This window comes from Somniosus microcephalus, unplaced genomic scaffold (genome assembly GCF_052327205.1).
Source record: "Somniosus microcephalus isolate GS21.2 unplaced genomic scaffold, FLI_Smic_1.0 scaffold59, whole genome shotgun sequence".
Classification (NCBI taxonomy): Eukaryota; Metazoa; Chordata; class Chondrichthyes; order Squaliformes; family Somniosidae; genus Somniosus; species Somniosus microcephalus.
The window spans coordinates 435,636-453,532 of record NW_028225246.1 but is presented as its reverse complement, the minus strand read 5'-3'; the positions used below and the strand labels follow the sequence as shown (position 1 = coordinate 453,532).

Genomic DNA, 17,897 nt, shown 5'->3' with positions numbered 1-17,897 from the left:
CAGAGGAAATTCTGCGATTCGGATCAGCCTGTCAATAGCAACTGAAGGAAACGGTGACCCAAAACCGGCATGCCTGCCTGGTTTACTGCTGGTGGTGAAGCGACGAAATTTATAAATGTCGCAATATCTGGCAGCGGTGGGATTCGAACCCACGCCCCCGAAGAGACTGGAGCCTTAATCCAGCGCCTTAGACCGCTCGGCCACGCTACCACGTCAGTGCATTAAGGAATCTGAAACTAGTGACTGGTGATTGAAATGTGGCCTGGTCTTGTAAATAGCAGGGGAAACGAAAGGAAATTAAATTCGTGGACGGCAAACTCACTTCTGATGCAACCCACTATATCAGAAGCAGCTACGTGTTCACAAGGCAACGCTAATAAATAAAAGTTTGCTGCAACACACCCATTGTAAATTTCATTCAAAATTTATCCCTGTTGTGTGTTGCAAGCAGGAAGTTGGTGTAAGTAAAGTGTGATAAAATTAAGTGCGTTTGATTGGGGTAGCAATAGAGCATTTTATTGTTGGTGTATATAAGAATGCAACTAGCAGAAGAAGGCTTACGATCAATCGACCTCTGGGTTATGGGACCAGCACGCTTCCGCTGCTACACTCTGCTGTCGGTTAACAAACAATCCCGGCTGGTGCTTAGGTTCCGATGCCCCACAGTGCTGTGTGTTAGCGAGACAAATTTCAGCATCCAGCCTGTGTTGAAAACTATAGCATGGCCCTGAAACCGCCCAGAGACCCGGACCCCGCAGCATCCGTGTTTGCAGGCTGACATGGCTGCACGATGTCACAAGGACACTCTGTATTACGACACTGACAATGGGACACACACAAAATGACACACAGGAATCCGGAAAGGGTGTTTCTGGCCACACAAATGGAGGGACAGAGAAAGACACTGAGGAAACCAAAGAGAGAGAGAGACAGACAGAGCGATTAACACGAGGCAGAGACAGAGACTGAGGGAAAACCGAGACTGCGAGAGAAACAGAGAGGGAGGTAGACAGCCAGGGAAACGGAGACTGAGATGAAGAGAGAGACTTGCATGAAGGTGCGTTCTGCTGTGCAAAGAAATTCCCTGTAGTGTAAAGATGTTCCCTGTTATATAAAATTGTTCCCTCCTGTGTAAAGATGATCGCTGCTGATTATAGATTTTCCCTGTTGTTTTGAGATTTTGTCTGCTTTGTAAAGATGTCCGCTATTGAGTAATGTGTTTGCTGTTGTGTAAAGGTTCTCCGTGTTGTGTAACGGGGTTCCGTTTTGTGTGAAGGTATTGCCTGTTGTGTAAAGGCCAAGAGCACCATCTGGTGCTGGCGACACGGCGCTGCAGGAATGCGTTGAGAGAAAGGGTAAGGCCAAGGCTGCTCCAAGTTTGCAGCATTTGCAGCTTATGTTGGTGCGAATAAAGTGTTTTGAAAGTTGTGTTGCAGGTTCTTGTGTTTTTTGCAAGAAGGAAGTTGCTGTAAGTAAAGCATAAATTGTGATAACAAAACCTGACGCACTGAGCCTGAAATTTATCATAATTTAAGAGAAGAGAACAATAGGAAAAATTTGCCCTCCTAATCACAACTTCCCCAGACTAATGGTATGAAAAACACATCTGACTCTCATCCTGAAGTCAGAGTCCAGATCCCCTCCCCACCCTTTTCTTTTGCAGAATGGATCTTCTCTTAACCATGTCTTAATGTAACTTTCGCTGTCTGGATAGCAACTGAAGGAAAAGGTGACCCAAAACCGGCATGCCTGCCTGGTTTACTGCTGGTGGTGAAGCGACGAAATTTATAAATGTCGCAATATCTGGCAGCGGTGGGATTCGAACCCACGCCCCCGAAGAGACTGGAGCCTTAATCCAGCGCCTTAGACCGCTCGGCCACGCTACCACGTCAGTGCGCTAAGGAATCTGAAACTAGTGACTGGTGATTGAAATGTGGCCTGCTCTTGTAAATAGCAGGGGAAACGAAAGGAAATTAAATTCGTGGACGGCAAACTCACTTCTGATGCAACCCACAAGGCAACACTAATAAATAAAAGTTTGCTGCAACACACCCATTGTAAATTTCATTCAAAATTTATCCCTCTTGTGTGTTGCAAGCAGGAAGTTGGTGTAAGTAAAGTGTGATAAAATTAAGTGCGTTTGATTGGGGTAGCAATAGAGCATTTTATTGTTGGTGTATATAAGAATGCAACTAGCAGAAGAAGGCTTACGATCAATCGACCTCTGGGTTATGGGACCAGCACGCTTCCGCTGCTACACTCTGCTGTCGGTTAGCAAACAATCCCGGCTGGTGCTTAGGTTCCGATGCCCCACAGTGCTGTGTGTTAGCGAGACAAATTTCAGCATCCAGCCTGTGTTGAAAACTATAGCATGGCCCTGAAACCGCCCAGAGACCCGGACCCCGCAGCACCCGTGTTTGCAGGCTGACATGGCTGCACGATGTCACAAGGACACTCTGTATTACGACACCGACAATGGGACACACACAAAATGACACACAGGAATCCGGAAAGGGTGTTTCTGGCCACACAAATGGAGGGACAGAGAAAGACACTGAAGAAACCAAAGAGAGAGAGAGAGAGACAGACAGAGCGATTAACACGAGGCAGAGACAGAGACTGAGGGAAAACCGAGACTGCGAGAGAAACAGAGAGGGAGGTAGACAGCCAGGGAAACGGAGACTGAGATGAAGAGAGAGACTTGCATGAAGGTGCGTTCTGCTGTGCAAAGAAATTCCCTGTAGTGTAAAGATGTTCCCGGTTATATAAAATTGTTCCCTCCTGTGTAAAGATGATCGCTGCTGATTATAGATTTTCCCTGTTGTTTAGAGATTTTGTCTGCTTTGTAAAGATGTCCGCTATTGAGTAATGTGTTTGCTGTTGTGTAAAGGTTCTCCGTGTTGTGTAACGGGGTTCCGTTTTGTGTGAAGGTATTGCCTGTTGTGTAAAGGCCAAGAGCACCATCTGGTGCTGGCGACACGGCGCTGCAGGAATGCGTCGAGAGAAAGGGTAAGGCCAAGGCTGCTCCAAGTTTGCAGCATTTGCAGCTTATGTTGGTGCGAATAAAGTGTTTTGAAAGTTGTGTTGCAGGTTCTTGTGTTTTTTGCAAGAAGGAAGTTGCTGTAAGTAAAGCAGAAATTGTGATAACAAAACCTGACGCACTGAGCCTGAAATTTATCATAATTTAAGAGAAGAGAACAATAGGAAAAATTTGCCCTCCTAATCACAACTTCCCCAGACTAATGGTATGAAAAACACATCTGACTCTCATCCTGAAGTCAGAGTCCAGATCCCCTCCCCACCCTTTTCTTTTGCAGAATGGATCTTCTCTTAACCATGTCTTAATGTAACTTTCGCTGTCTGGATAGGTTCGATTGACAAAAAGATACTGGTGTTAAATTAATTGGATTGCAGCACAGGAACAAATGGGAGGTGCTGTTGAACCGGCAAGATTGGAAGGGCGAACGGGGAAACGACGGAGAGATGGTGGGTGCGAGAGTGACAGCAATGGGGGGCGCGGTCGATAGATTGCAAGAAATGGAAGAAAGAGTAAACGTGGTGTACATCTGAATAAGTGAGAGGCAGCAGGTGTGGGGACGAGTGAGTGAACGGTCTGAATTCAGTTGGTTTGGTGATGGTGTTTGTAGTGTTCGGTGCGGGGTTCGGGCCAATTATGGAGCAGAGGAAATTCTGCGATTCGGATCAGCCTGTCAATAGCAACTGAAGGAAAAGGTGACCCAAAACCAGCATGCCTGCCTGGTTTACTGCTGGTGGTGAAGCGACGAAATTTATAAATGTCGCAATATCTGGCAGCGGTGGGATTCGAACCCACGCCCCCCGAAGAGACTGGAGCCTTAGTCCAGCGCCTTAGACCGCTCGGCCACGCTACCACGTCAGTGCGCTAAGGAATCTGAAACTAGTGACTGGTGATTGAAATGTGGCCTGGTCTTGTAAATAGCAGGGGAAACAAAAGGAAATTAAATTCGTGGACGGCAAACTCACTTCTGATGCAACCCACTATATCAGAAGCAGCTACGTGTTCACAAGGCAACGCTAATAAATAAAAGTTTGCTGCAACACACCTATTGTAAATTTCATTCAAAATTTATCCCTGTTGTGTGTTGCAAGCAGGAAGTTGGTGTAAGTAAAGTGTGATAAAATTAAGTGCGTTTGATTGGGGTAGCAATAGAGCATTTTATTGTTGGTGTATATAAGAATGCAACTAGCAGAAGAAGGCTTACGATCAATCCGACCTCTGGGTTATGGGACCAGCACGCTTCCGCTGCTACACTCTGCTGTCGGTTAACAAACAATCCCGGCTGGTGCTTAGGTTCCGATGCCCCACAGTGCTGTGTGTTAGCGAGACAAATTTCAGCATCCAGCCTGTGTTGAAAACTATAGCATGGCCCTGAAACCGCCCAGAGACCCGGACCCCGCAGCACCCGTGTTTGCAGGCTGACATGGCTGCACGATGTCACAAGGACACTCTGTATAACGACACCGACAATGGGACACACACAAAATGACACACAGGAATCCGGAAAGGGTGTTTCTGGCCACACAAACGGAGGGACAGAGAAAGACACTGAAGAAACCAAAGAGAGAGAGAGACAGACAGAGCGATTAACACGAGGCAGAGACAGAGACTGAGGGAAAACCGAGACTGCGAGAGAAACAGAGAGGGAGGTAGACAGCCAGGGAAACGGAGACTGAGATGAAGAGGGAGACTTGCATGAAGGTGCGTTCTGCTGTGCAAAGAAATTCCCTGTAGTGTAAAGATGTTCCCTGTTATATAAAATTGTTCCCTCCTGTGTAAAGATGATCGCTGCTGATTATAGATTTTCCCTGTTGTTTAGAGATTTTGTCTGCTTTGTAAAGATGTCCGCTATTGAGTAATGTGTTTCCTGTTGTGTAAAGGTACTCCGTGTTGTGTAACGGGGTTCCGTTTTGTGTGAAGGTATTGCCTGTTGTGTAAAGGCCAACAGCACCATCTGGTGCTGACGACACGGCGCTGCAGGAATGCGTTGAGAGAAAGGGTAAGGCCAAGGCTGCTCCAAGTTTGCAGCATTTGCAGCTTATGTTGGTGCGAATAAAGTGTTTTGAAAGTTGTGTTGCAGGTTCTTGTGTTTTTTGCAAGAAGGAAGTTGCTGTAAGTAAAGCATAAATTGTGATAACAAAACCTGACGCACTGAGCCTGAAATATATCATAATTTAAGAGAAGAGAACAATAGGAAAAATTTGCCCTCCTAATCACAACTTCCCCAGACTAATGGTATGAAAAACACATCTGACTCTCATCCTGAAGTCAGAGTCCAGATCCCCTCCCCACCCTTTCCTTTTGCAGAATGGATCTTCTCTTAACCATGTCTTAATGTAACTTTCGCTGTCTGGATAGGTTCGGTTGACAAAAAGATACTGGTGTTAAATTAATTGGATTGCAGCACAGGAACAAATGGGAGGTGCTGTTCAACCGGCAAGATTGGAAGGGCGAACGGGGAAACGACGGAGAGATGGTGGGTGCGAGAGTGACAGCAATGGGGGGCGCGGTCGATAGGTTGCAAGAAATGGAAGAAAGAGTAAACGTGGTGCACATCTGAATAAGTGAGAGGCAGCAGGTGTGGGGACGAGTGAGTGAACGGTCTGAATCCAGTTGGTTGGGTGACGGTGTTTGAAGTGTTCGGCCAATTATGTAGCAGAGGAAATTCTGCGATTCGGATCAGCCTGTCAATAGCAACTGAAGGAAAAGGTGACCCAAAACCGGCATGCCTGCCTGGTTTACTGCTGGTGGTGAAGCGACGAAATTTATAAATGTCGCAATATCTGGCAGCGGTGGGATTCGAACCCACGCCCCCGAAGAGACTGGAGCCTTAATCCAGCGCCTTAGACCGCTCGGCCACGCTACCACGTCAGTGCGCTAAGGAATCTGAAACTAGTGACTGGTGATTGAAATGTGGCCTGGTCTTGTAAATAGCAGGGGAAACAAAAGGAAATTAAATTCGTGGACGGCAAACTCACTTCTGATGCAACCCACTATATCAGAAGCAGCTACGTGTTCACAAGGCAACGCTAATAAATAAAAGTTTGCTGCAACACACCTATTGTAAATTTCATTCAAAATTTATCCCTGTTGTGTGTTGCAAGCAGGGAGTTGGTGTAAGTAAAGTGTGATAAACTTACACTTGCTACCCCGTTTGATTGGGGTAGCAATAGAGCATTTTATTGTTGGTGTATATAAGAATGCAACTAGCAGAAGAAGGCTTACGATCAATCGACCTCTGGGTTATGGGACCAGCACGCTTCCGCTGCTACACTCTGCTGTCGGTTAGCAAACAATCCCGGCTGGTGCTCAGGTTCCGATGCCCCACAGTGCTGTGTGTTAGCGAGACAAATTTCAGCATCCAGCCTGTGTTGAAAACTATAGCATGGCCCTGAAACCGCCCAGAGACCCGGACCCCGCAGCACCCGTGTTTGCAGGCTGACATGGCTGCACGATGTCACAAGGACACTCTGTATTACGACACCGACAATGGGACACACACAAAATGACACACAGGAATCCGGAAAGGGTGTTTCTGGCCACACAAATGGAGGGACAGAGAAAGACACTGAAGAAACCAAAGAGAGAGAGAGAGACAGACAGACAGAGCGATTAACACGAGGCAGTGACAGAGACTGAGGGAAAACCGAGACTGCGAGAGAAACAGAGAGGGAGGTAGACAGCCAGGGAAACGGAGACTGAGATGAAGAGAGAGACTTGCATGAAGGTGCGTTCTGCTGTGCAAAGAAATTCCCTGTAGTGTAAAGATGTTCCCTGTTATATAAAATTGTTCCCTCCTGTGTAAAGATGATCGCTGCTGATTATAGATTTTCCCTGTTGTTTAGAGATTTTGTCTGCTTTGTAAAGATGTCCGCTATTGAGTAATGTGTTTGCTGTTGTGTGAAGGATCTCCGTGTTGTGTAACGGGGTTCCGTTTTGTGTGAAGGTATTGCCTGTTGTGTAAAGGCCAAGAGCACCATCTGGTGCTGGCGACACGGCGCTGCAGGAATGCGTTGAGAGAAAGGGTAAGGCCAAGGCTGCTCCAAGTTTGCAGCATTTGCAGCTTATGTTGGTGCGAATAAAGTGTTTTGAAAGTTGTGTTGCAGGTTCTTGTGTTTTTTGCAAGAAGGAAGTTGCTGTAAGTAAGGCATAAATTGTGATAACAAAACCTGACGCACTGAGCCTGAAATTTATCATAATTTAAGAGAAGAGAACAATAGGAAAAATTTGCCCTCCTAATCACAACTTCCCCAGACTAATGGTATGAAAAACACATCTGACTCTCATCCTGAAGTCAGAGTCCAGATCCCCTCCCCCACCCTTTTCTTTTGCAGAATGGATCTTCTCTTAACCATGTCTTAATGTAACTTTCGCTGTCTGGATAGGTTCGATTGACAAAAAGATACTGCTGTTAAATTAATTGGATTGCAGCACAGGAACAAATGGGAGGTGCTGTTGAACCGGCAAGATTGGAAGGGCGAACGGGGAAAGGACGGAGAGATGGTGGGTGCGAGAGTGACAGCAATGGGGGGCGCGGTCGATAGATTGCAAGAAATGGAAGAAAGAGTAAACGTGGTGTACATCTGAATAAGTGAGAGGCAGCAGGTGTGGGGACGAGTGAGTGAACGGTCTGAATCCAGTTGGTTGGGTGACGGTGTTTGCAGTGTTCGGTGCGGGGTTCAGGCCAATTATGGAGCAGAGGAAATTCTGCGATTCGGATCAGCCTGTCAATAGCAACTGAAGGAAAAGGTGACCCAAAACCGGCATGCCTGCCTGGTTTACTGCTGGTGGTGAAGCGACGAAATTTATAAATGTCGCAATATCTGGCAGCGGTGGGATTCGAACCCACGCCCCCGAAGAGACTGGAGCCTTAATCCAGCGCCTTAGACCGCTCGGCCACGCTACCACGTCAGTGCGCTAAGGAATCTGAAACTAGTGACTGGTGATTGAAATGTGGCCTGGTCTTGTAAATAGCAGGGGAAACAAAAGGAAATTAAATTCGTGGACGGCAAACTCACTTCTGATGCAACCCACTATATCAGAAGCAGCTACGTGTTCACAAGGCAACACTAATAAATAAAAGTTTGCTGCAACACACCCATTGTAAATTTCATTCAAAATTTATCCCTCTTGTGTGTTGCAAGCAGGAAGTTGGTGTAAGTAAAGTGTGATAAAATTAAGTGCGTTTGATTGGGGTAGCAATAGAGCATTTTATTGTTGGTGTATATAAGAATGCAACTAGCAGAAGAAGGCTTACGATCAATCGACCTCTGGGTTATGGGACCAGCACGCTTCCGCTGCTACACTCTGCTGTCGGTTAGCAAACAATCCCGGCTGGTGCTTAGGTTCCGATGCCCCACAGTGCTGTGTGTTAGCGAGACAAATTTCAGCATCCAGCCTGTGTTGAAAACTATAGCATGGCCCTGAAACCGCCCAGAGACCCGGACCCCGCAGCACCCGTGTTTGCAGGCTGACATGGCTGCACGATGTCACAAGGACACTCTGTATTACGACACCGACAATGGGACACACACAAAATGACACACAGGAATCCGGAAAGGGTGTTTCTGGCCACACAAATGGAGGGACAGAGAAAGACACTGAAGAAACCAAAGAGAGAGAGAGAGAGACAGACAGAGCGATTAACACGAGGCAGAGACAGAGACTGAGGGAAAACCGAGACTGCGAGAGAAACAGAGAGGGAGGTAGACAGCCAGGGAAACGGAGACTGAGATGAAGAGAGAGACTTGCATGAAGGTGCGTTCTGCTGTGCAAAGAAATTCCCTGTAGTGTAAAGATGTTCCCGGTTATATAAAATTGTTCCCTCCTGTGTAAAGATGATCGCTGCTGATTATAGATTTTCCCTGTTGTTTAGAGATTTTGTCTGCTTTGTAAAGATGTCCGCTATTGAGTAATGTGTTTGCTGTTGTGTAAAGGTTCTCCGTGTTGTGTAACGGGGTTCCGTTTTGTGTGAAGGTATTGCCTGTTGTGTAAAGGCCAAGAGCACCATCTGGTGCTGGCGACACGGCGCTGCAGGAATGCGTCGAGAGAAAGGGTAAGGCCAAGGCTGCTCCAAGTTTGCAGCATTTGCAGCTTATGTTGGTGCGAATAAAGTGTTTTGAAAGTTGTGTTGCAGGTTCTTGTGTTTTTTGCAAGAAGGAAGTTGCTGTAAGTAAAGCATAAATTGTGATAACAAAACCTGACGCACTGAGCCTGAAATTTATCATAATTTAAGAGAAGAGAACAATAGGAAAAATTTGCCCTCCTAATCACAACTTCCCCAGACTAATGGTATGAAAAACACATCTGACTCTCATCCTGAAGTCAGAGTCCAGATCCCCTCCCCACCCTTTTCTTTTGCAGAATGGATCTTCTCTTAACCATGTCTTAATGTAACTTTCGCTGTCTGGATAGCAACTGAAGGAAAAGGTGACCCAAAACCGGCATGCCTGCCTGGTTTACTGCTGGTGGTGAAGCGACGAAATTTATAAATGTCGCAATATCTGGCAGCGGTGGGATTCGAACCCACGCCCCCCGAAGAGACTGGAGCCTTAATCCAGCGCCTTAGACCGCTCGGCCACGCTACCACGTCAGTGCGCTAAGGAATCTGAAACTAGTGACTGGTGATTGAAATGTGGCCTGGTCTTGTAAATAGCAGGGGAAACAAAAGGAAATTAAATTCGTGGACGGCAAACTCACTTCTGATGCAACCCACTATATCAGAAGCAGCTACGTGTTCACAAGGCAACACTAATAAATAAAAGTTTGCTGCAACACACCCATTGTAAATTTCATTCAAAATTTATCCCTCTTGTGTGTTGCAAGCAGGAAGTTGGTGTAAGTAAAGTGTGATAAAATTAAGTGCGTTTGATTGGGGTAGCAATAGAGCATTTTATTGTTGGTGTATATAAGAATGCAACTAGCAGAAGAAGGCTTACGATCAATCGACCTCTGGGTTATGGGACCAGCACGCTTCCGCTGCTACACTCTGCTGTCGGTTAGCAAACAATCCCGGCTGGTGCTTAGGTTCCGATGCCCCACAGCGCTGTGTGTCAGCGAGACAAATTTCAGCATCCAGCCTGTGTTGAAAACTATAGCATGGCCCTGAAACCGCTCAGAGACCCGGACCCCGCAGCACCCGTGTTTGCAGGCTGACATGGCTGCACGATGTCACAAGGACACTCTGTATTACGACACCGACAATGGGACACACACAAAATGACACACAGGAATCCGGAAAGGGTGTTTCTGGCCACACAAATGGAGGGACAGAGAAAGACACTGAAGAAACCAAAGAGAGAGAGAGACAGACAGAGCGATTAACACGAGGCAGTGACAGAGACTGAGGGAAAACCGAGGCTGCGAGAGAAACAGAGAGGGAGGTAGACAGCCAGGGAAACGGAGACTGAGATGAAGCGAGAGACTTGCATGAAGGTACGTTCTGCTGTGCAAAGAAATTCCCTGTAGTGTAAAGATGTTCCCTGTTATATAAAATTGTTCCCTCCTGTGTAAAGATGATCGCTGCTGATTATAGATTTTCCCTGTTGTTTAGAGATTTTGTCTGCTTTGTAAAGATGTCCGCTATTGAGTAATGTGTTTGCTGTTGTGTAAAGGTTCTCCGTGTTGTGTAACGGGCTTCCGTTTTGTGTGAAGGTATTGCCTGTTGTGTAAAGGCCAAGAGCACCATCTGGTGCTGGCGACACGGCGCTGCAGGAATGCGTTGAGAGAAAGCGTAAGGCCAAGGCTGCTCCAAGTTTGCAGCATTTGCAGCTTATGTTGGTGCGAATAAAGTGTTTTGAAAGTTGTGTTGCAGGTTCTTGTGTTTTTTGCAAGAAGGAAGTTGCTGTAAGTAAAGCATAAATTGTGATAACAAAACCTGACGCACTGAGCCTGAAATTTATCATAATTTAAGAGAAGAGAACAATAGGAAAAATTTGCCCTCCTAATCACAACTTCCCCAGACTAATGGTATGAAAAACACATCTGACTCTCATCCTGAAGTCAGAGTCCAGATCCCCTCCCCACCCTTTTCTTTTGCAGAATGGATCTTCTCTTAACCATGTCTTAATGTAACTTTCGCTGTCTGGATAGCAACTGAAGGAAAAGGTGACCCAAAACCGGCATGCCTGCCTGGTTTACTGCTGGTGGTGAAGCGACGAAATTTATAAATGTCGCAATATCTGGCAGCGGTGGGATTCGAACCCACGCCCCCCGAAGAGACTGGAGCCTTAATCCAGCGCCTTAGACCGCTCGGCCACGCTACCACGTCAGTGCGCTAAGGAATCTGAAACTAGTGACTGGTGATTGAAATGTGGCCTGGTCTTGTAAATAGCAGGGGAAACAAAAGGAAATTAAATTCGTGGACGGCAAACTCACTTCTGATGCAACCCACTATATCAGAAGCAGCTACGTGTTCACAAGGCAACACTAATAAATAAAAGTTTGCTGCAACACACCCATTGTAAATTTCATTCAAAGCAGGAAGTTGGTGTAAGTAAAGTGTGATAAAATTAAGTGCGTTTGATTGGGGTAGCAATAGAGCATTTTATTGTTGGTGTATATAAGAATGCAACTAGCAGAAGAAGGCTTACGATCAATCGACCTCTGGGTTATGGGACCAGCACGCTTCCGCTGCTACACTCTGCTGTCGGTTAACAAACAATCCCGGCTGGTGCTTAGGTTCCGATGCCCCACAGTGCTGTGTGTTAGCGAGACAAATTTCAGCATCCAGCCTGTGTTGAAAACTGTAGCACGGCCCTGAAACCGCCCAGAGACCCGGACCCCGCAGCACCCGTGTTTGCAGGCTGACATGGCTGCACGATGTCACAAGGACACTCTGTATTACGACACCGACAATGGGACACACACAAAATGACACACAGGAATCCGGAAAGGGTGTTTCTGGCCACACAAATGGAGGGACAGAGAAAGACACTGAAGAAACCAAAGAGAGAGAGAGACAGACAGACACGAGGCAGAGACAGAGACTGAGGGAAAACCGAGACTGCGAGAGAAACAGAGAGGGAGGTAGACAGCCAGGGAAACGGAGACTGAGATGAAGAGAGAGACTTGCATGAAGGTGCGTTCTGCTGTGCAAAGAAATTCCCTGTAGTGTAAAGATGTTCCCTGTTATATAAAATTGTTCCCTCCTGTGTAAAGATGATCGCTGCTGATTCTAGATTTTCCCTGTTGTTTAGAGATTTTGTCTGCTTTGTAAAGATGTCCGCTATTGAGTAATGTGTTTGCTGTTGTGTAAAGGTTCTCCGTGTTGTGTAACGGGCTTCCGTTTTGTGTGAAGGTATTGCCTGTTGTGTAAAGGCCAAGAGCACCATCTGGTGCTGGCGACACGGCGCTGCAGGAATGCGTTGAGAGAAAGGGTAAGGCCAAGGCTGCTCCAAGTTTGCAGCATTTGCAGCTTATGTTGGTGCGAATAAAGTGTTTTGAAAGTTGTGTTGCAGGTTCTTGTGTTTTTTGCAAGAAGGAAGTTGCTGTAAGTAAAGCATAAATTGTGATAACAAAACCTGACGCACTGAGCCTGAAATTTATCATAATTTAAGAGAAGAGAACAATAGGAAAAATTTGCCCTCCTAATCACAACTTCCCCAGACTAATGGTATGAAAAACACATCTGACTCTCATCCTGAAGTCAGAGTCCAGATCCCCTCCCCACCCTTTTCTTTTGCAGAATGGATCTTCTCTTAACCATGTCTTCATGTAACTTTCGCTGTCTGGATAGGTTCGATTGACAAAAAGATACTGGTGTTAAATTAATTGGATTGCAGCACAGGAACAAATGGGAGGTGCTGTTCAACCGGCAAGATTGGAAGGGCGAACGGGGAAACGACGGAGAGATGGTGGGTGCGAGAGTGACAGCAATGGGGGGCGCGGTCGATAGATTGCAAGAAATGGAAGAAAGAGTAAACGTGGTGTACATCTGAATAAGTGAGAGGCAGCAGGTGTGGGGACGAGTGAGTGAACGGTCTGAATTCAGTTGGTTTGGTGATGGTGTTTGTAGTGTTCGGTGCGGGGTTCGGGCCAATTATGGAGCAGAGGAAATTCTGCGATTCGGATCAGCCTGTCAATAGCAACTGAAGGAAAAGGTGACCCAAAACCGGCATGCCTGCCTGGTTTACTGCTGGTGGTGAAGCGACGAAATTTATAAATGTCGCAATATCTGGCAGCGGTGGGATTCGAACCCACGCCCCCGAAGAGACTGGAGCCTTAATCCAGCGCCTTAGACCGCTCGGCCACGCTACCACGTCAGTGCGCTAAGGAATCTGAAACTAGTGACTGGTGATTGAAATGTGGCCTGCTCTTGTAAATAGCAGGGGAAACAAAAGGAAATTAAATTCGTGGACGGCAAACTCACTTCTGATGCAACCCACTATATCAGAAGCAGCTACGTGTTCACAAGGCAACACTAATAAATAAAAGTTTGCTGCAACACACCCATTGTAAATTTCATTCAAAATTTATCCCTCTTGTGTGTTGCAAGCAGGAAGTTGGTGTAAGTAAAGTGTGATAAAATTAAGTGCGTTTGATTGGGGTAGCAATAGAGCATTTTATTGTTGGTGTATATAAGAATGCAACTAGCAGAAGAAGGCTTACGATCAATCGACCTCTGGGTTATGGGACCAGCACGCTTCCGCTGCTACACTCTGCTGTCGGTTAGCAAACAATCCCGGCTGGTGCTTAGGTTCCGATGCCCCACAGCGCTGTGTGTCAGCGAGACAAATTTCAGCATCCAGCCTGTGTTGAAAACTATAGCATGGCCCTGAAACCGCTCAGAGACCCGGACCCCGCAGCACCCGTGTTTGCAGGCTGACATGGCTGCACGATGTCACAAGGACACTCTGTATTACGACACCGACAATGGGACACACACAAAATGACACACAGGAATCCGGAAAGGGTGTTTCTGGCCACACAAATGGAGGGACAGAGAAAGACACTGAAGAAACCAAAGAGAGAGAGAGACAGACAGAGCGATTAACACGAGGCAGTGACAGAGACTGAGGGAAAACCGAGACTGCGAGAGAAACAGAGAGGGAGGTAGACAGCCAGGGAAACGGAGACTGAGATGAAGCGAGAGACTTGCATGAAGGTACGTTCTGCTGTGCAAAGAAATTCCCTGTAGTGTAAAGATGTTCCCTGTTATATAAAATTGTTCCCTCCTGTGTAAAGATGATCGCTGCTGATTATAGATTTTCCCTGTTGTTTAGAGATTTTGTCTGCTTTGTAAAGATGTCCGCTATTGAGTAATGTGTTTGCTGTTGTGTAAAGGTTCTCCGTGTTGTGTAACGGGCTTCCGTTTTGTGTGAAGGTATTGCCTGTTGTGTAAAGGCCAAGAGCACCATCTGGTGCTGGCGACACGGCGCTGCAGGAATGCGTTGAGAGAAAGGGTAAGGCCAAGGCTGCTCCAAGTTTGCAGCATTTGCAGCTTATGTTGGTGCGAATAAAGTGTTTTGAAAGTTGTGTTGCAGGTTCTTGTGTTTTTTGCAAGAAGGAAGTTGCTGTAAGTAAAGCATAAATTGTGATAACAAAACCTGACGCACTGAGCCTGAAATTTATCATAATTTAAGAGAAGAGAACAATAGGAAAAATTTGCCCTCCTAATCACAACTTCCCCAGACTAATGGTATGAAAAACACATCTGACTCTCATCCTGAAGTCAGAGTCCAGATCCCCTCCCCACCCTTTTCTTTTGCAGAATGGATCTTCTCTTAACCATGTCTTAATGTAACTTTCGCTGTCTGGATAGCAACTGAAGGAAAAGGTGACCCAAAACCGGCATGCCTGCCTGGTTTACTGCTGGTGGTGAAGCGACGAAATTTATAAATGTCGCAATATCTGGCAGCGGTGGGATTCGAACCCACGCCCCCGAAGAGACTGGAGCCTTAATCCAGCGCCTTAGACCGCTCGGCCACGCTACCACGTAAGTGCGCTAAGGAATCTGAAACTAGTGACTGGTGATTGAAATGTGGCCTGGTCTTGTAAATAGCAGGGGAAACAAAAGGAAATTAAATTCGTGGACGGCAAACTCACTTCTGATGCAACCCACTATATCAGAAGCAGCTACGTGTTCACAAGGCAACACTAATAAATAAAAGTTTGCTGCAACACACCCATTGTAAATTTCATTCAAAATTTATCCCTCTTGTGTGTTGCAAGCAGGAAGTTGGTGTAAGTAAAGTGTGATAAAATTAAGTGCGTTTGATTGGGGTAGCAATAGAGCATTTTATTGTTGGTGTATATAAGAATGCAACTAGCAGAAGAAGGCTTACGATCAATCGACCTCTGGGTTATGGGACCAGCACGCTTCCGCTGCTACACTCTGCTGTCGGTTAGCAAACAATCCCGGCTGGTGCTTAGGTTCCGATGCCCCACAGTGCTGTGTGTCAGCGAGACAAATTTCAGCATCCAGCCTGTGTTGAAAACTATAGCATGGCCCTGAAACCGCCCAGAGACCCGGACCCCGCAGCACCCGTGTTTGCAGGCTGACATGGCTGCACGATGTCACAAGGACACTCTGTATTACGACACCGACAATGGGACACACACAAAATGACGCACAGGAATCCGGAAAGGGTGTTTCTGGCCACACAAATGGAGGGACAGAGAAAGACACTGAAGAAACCAAAGAGAGAGAGAGACAGACAGAGCGATTAACACGAGGCAGTGACAGAGACTGAGGGAAAACCGAGACTGCGAGAGAAACAGAGAGGGAGGTAGACAGCCAGGGAAACGGAGACTGAGATGAAGAGAGAGACTTGCATGAAGGTGCGTTCTGCTGTGCAAAGAAATTCCCTGTAGTGTAAAGATGTTCCCTGTTATATAAAATTGTTCCCTCCTGTGTAAAGATGATCGCTGCTGATTATAGATTTTCCCTGTTGTTTAGAGATTTTGTCTGCTTTGTAAAGATGTCCGCTATTGAGTAATGTGTTTGCTGTTGTGTAAAGGTTCTCCGTGTTGTGTAACGGGCTTCCGTTTTGTGTGAAGGTATTGCCTGTTGTGTAAAGGCCAAGAGCACCATCTGGTGCTGGCGACACGGCGCTGCAGGAATGCGTTGAGAGAAAGGGTAAGGCCAAGGCTGCTCCAAGTTTGCAGCATTTGCAGCTTATGTTGGTGCGAATAAAGTGTTTTGAAAGTTGTGTTGCAGGTTCTTGTGTTTTTTGCAAGAAGGAAGTTGCTGTAAGTAAAGCATAAATTGTGATAACAAAACCTGACGCACTGAGCCTGAAATTTATCATAATTTAAGAGAAGAGAACAATAGGAAAAATTTGCCCTCCTAATCACAACTTCCCCAGACTAATGGTATGAAAAACACATCTGACTCTCATCCTGAAGTCAGAGTCCAGATCCCCTCCCCACCCTTTTCTTTTGCAGAATGGATCTTCTCTTAACCATGTCTTAATGTAACTTTCGCTGTCTGGATAGCAACTGAAGGAAAAGGTGACCCAAAACCGGCATGCCTGCCTGGTTTACTGCTGGTGGTGAAGCGACGAAATTTATAAATGTCGCAATATCTGGCAGCGGTGGGATTCGAACCCACGCCCCCCGAAGAGACTGGAGCCTTAATCCAGCGCCTTAGACCGCTCGGCCACGCTACCACGTCAGTGCGCTAAGGAATCTGAAACTAGTGACTGGTGATTGAAATGTGGCCTGGTCTTGTAAATAGCAGGGGAAACAAAAGGAAATTAAATTCGTGGACGGCAAACTCACTTCTGATGCAACCCACTATATCAGAAGCAGCTACGTGTTCACAAGGCAACACTAATAAATAAAAGTTTGCTGCAACACACCCATTGTAAATTTCATTCAAAATTTATCCCTCTTGTGTGTTGCAAGCAGGAAGTTGGTGTAAGTAAAGTGTGATAAAATTAAGTGCGTTTGATTGGGGTAGCAATAGAGCATTTTATTGTTGGTGTATATAAGAATGCAACTAGCAGAAGAAGGCTTACGATCAATCGACCTCTGGGTTATGGGACCAGCACGCTTCCGCTGCTACACTCTGCTGTCGGTTAGCAAACAATCCCGGCTGGTGCTTAGGTTCCGATGCCCCACAGCGCTGTGTGTCAGCGAGACAAATTTCAGCATCCAGCCTGTGTTGAAAACTATAGCATGGCCCTGAAACCGCTCAGAGACCCGGACCCCGCAGCACCCGTGTTTGCAGGCTGACATGGCTGCACGATGTCACAAGGACACTCTGTATTACGACACCGACAATGGGACACACACAAAATGACACACAGGAATCCGGAAAGGGTGTTTCTGGCCACACAAATGGAGGGACAGAGAAAGACACTGAAGAAACCAAAGAGAGAGAGAGACAGACAGAGCGATTAACACGAGGCAGTGACAGAGACTGAGGGAAAACCGAGACTGCGAGAGAAACAGAGAGGGAGGTAGACAGCCAGGGAAACGGAGACTGAGATGAAGCGAGAGACTTGCATGAAGGTACGTTCTGCTGTGCAAAGAAATTCCCTGTAGTGTAAAGATGTTCCCTGTTATATAAAATTGTTCCCTCCTGTGTAAAGATGATCGCTGCTGATTATAGATTTTCCCTGTTGTTTAGAGATTTTGTCTGCTTTGTAAAGATGTCCGCTATTGAGTAATGTGTTTGCTGTTGTGTAAAGGTTCTCCGTGTTGTGTAACGGGCTTCCGTTTTGTGTGAAGGTATTGCCTGTTGTGTAAAGGCCAAGAGCACCATCTGGTGCTGGCGACACGGCGCTGCAGGAATGCGTTGAGAGAAAGGGTAAGGCCAAGGCTGCTCCAAGTTTGCAGCATTTGCAGCTTATGTTGGTGCGAATAAAGTGTTTTGAAAGTTGTGTTGCAGGTTCTTGTGTTTTTTGCAAGAAGG

The 17,897-nt window shown here is 46.4% G+C and overlaps 10 non-coding genes across 10 annotated transcripts; all 10 read right to left on the bottom strand.

Moving 5' to 3' along the window:
• Positions 1–128: 128 nt before the first annotated feature.
• Positions 129–210, bottom strand: trnal-aag (transfer RNA leucine (anticodon AAG)). The gene has a single exon. It is a non-coding gene; the product is annotated as a tRNA-Leu (tRNA).
• Positions 211–1,804: 1,594 nt separating this feature from the next.
• Positions 1,805–1,886, bottom strand: trnal-aag (transfer RNA leucine (anticodon AAG)). Its single transcript has one exon. It is a non-coding gene; the product is annotated as a tRNA-Leu (tRNA).
• Positions 1,887–3,807: 1,921 nt separating this feature from the next.
• trnal-aag (transfer RNA leucine (anticodon AAG)) lies at positions 3,808–3,890 on the bottom strand. Its single transcript has one exon. It is a non-coding gene; the product is annotated as a tRNA-Leu (tRNA).
• Positions 3,891–5,821: 1,931 nt separating this feature from the next.
• trnal-aag (transfer RNA leucine (anticodon AAG)) lies at positions 5,822–5,903 on the bottom strand. Its single transcript has one exon. It is a non-coding gene; the product is annotated as a tRNA-Leu (tRNA).
• A 1,958-nt stretch (positions 5,904–7,861) lies between these two features.
• Positions 7,862–7,943, bottom strand: trnal-aag (transfer RNA leucine (anticodon AAG)). The gene has a single exon. It is a non-coding gene; the product is annotated as a tRNA-Leu (tRNA).
• Positions 7,944–9,541: 1,598 nt separating this feature from the next.
• Positions 9,542–9,624, bottom strand: trnal-aag (transfer RNA leucine (anticodon AAG)). The gene has a single exon. It is a non-coding gene; the product is annotated as a tRNA-Leu (tRNA).
• A 1,594-nt stretch (positions 9,625–11,218) lies between these two features.
• Positions 11,219–11,301, bottom strand: trnal-aag (transfer RNA leucine (anticodon AAG)). The gene has a single exon. It is a non-coding gene; the product is annotated as a tRNA-Leu (tRNA).
• A 1,911-nt stretch (positions 11,302–13,212) lies between these two features.
• trnal-aag (transfer RNA leucine (anticodon AAG)) lies at positions 13,213–13,294 on the bottom strand. Its single transcript has one exon. It is a non-coding gene; the product is annotated as a tRNA-Leu (tRNA).
• A 1,594-nt stretch (positions 13,295–14,888) lies between these two features.
• Positions 14,889–14,970, bottom strand: trnal-aag (transfer RNA leucine (anticodon AAG)). The gene has a single exon. It is a non-coding gene; the product is annotated as a tRNA-Leu (tRNA).
• Positions 14,971–16,564: 1,594 nt separating this feature from the next.
• trnal-aag (transfer RNA leucine (anticodon AAG)) lies at positions 16,565–16,647 on the bottom strand. The gene has a single exon. It is a non-coding gene; the product is annotated as a tRNA-Leu (tRNA).
• Between the last annotated feature and the right edge of the window lie 1,250 nt (positions 16,648–17,897).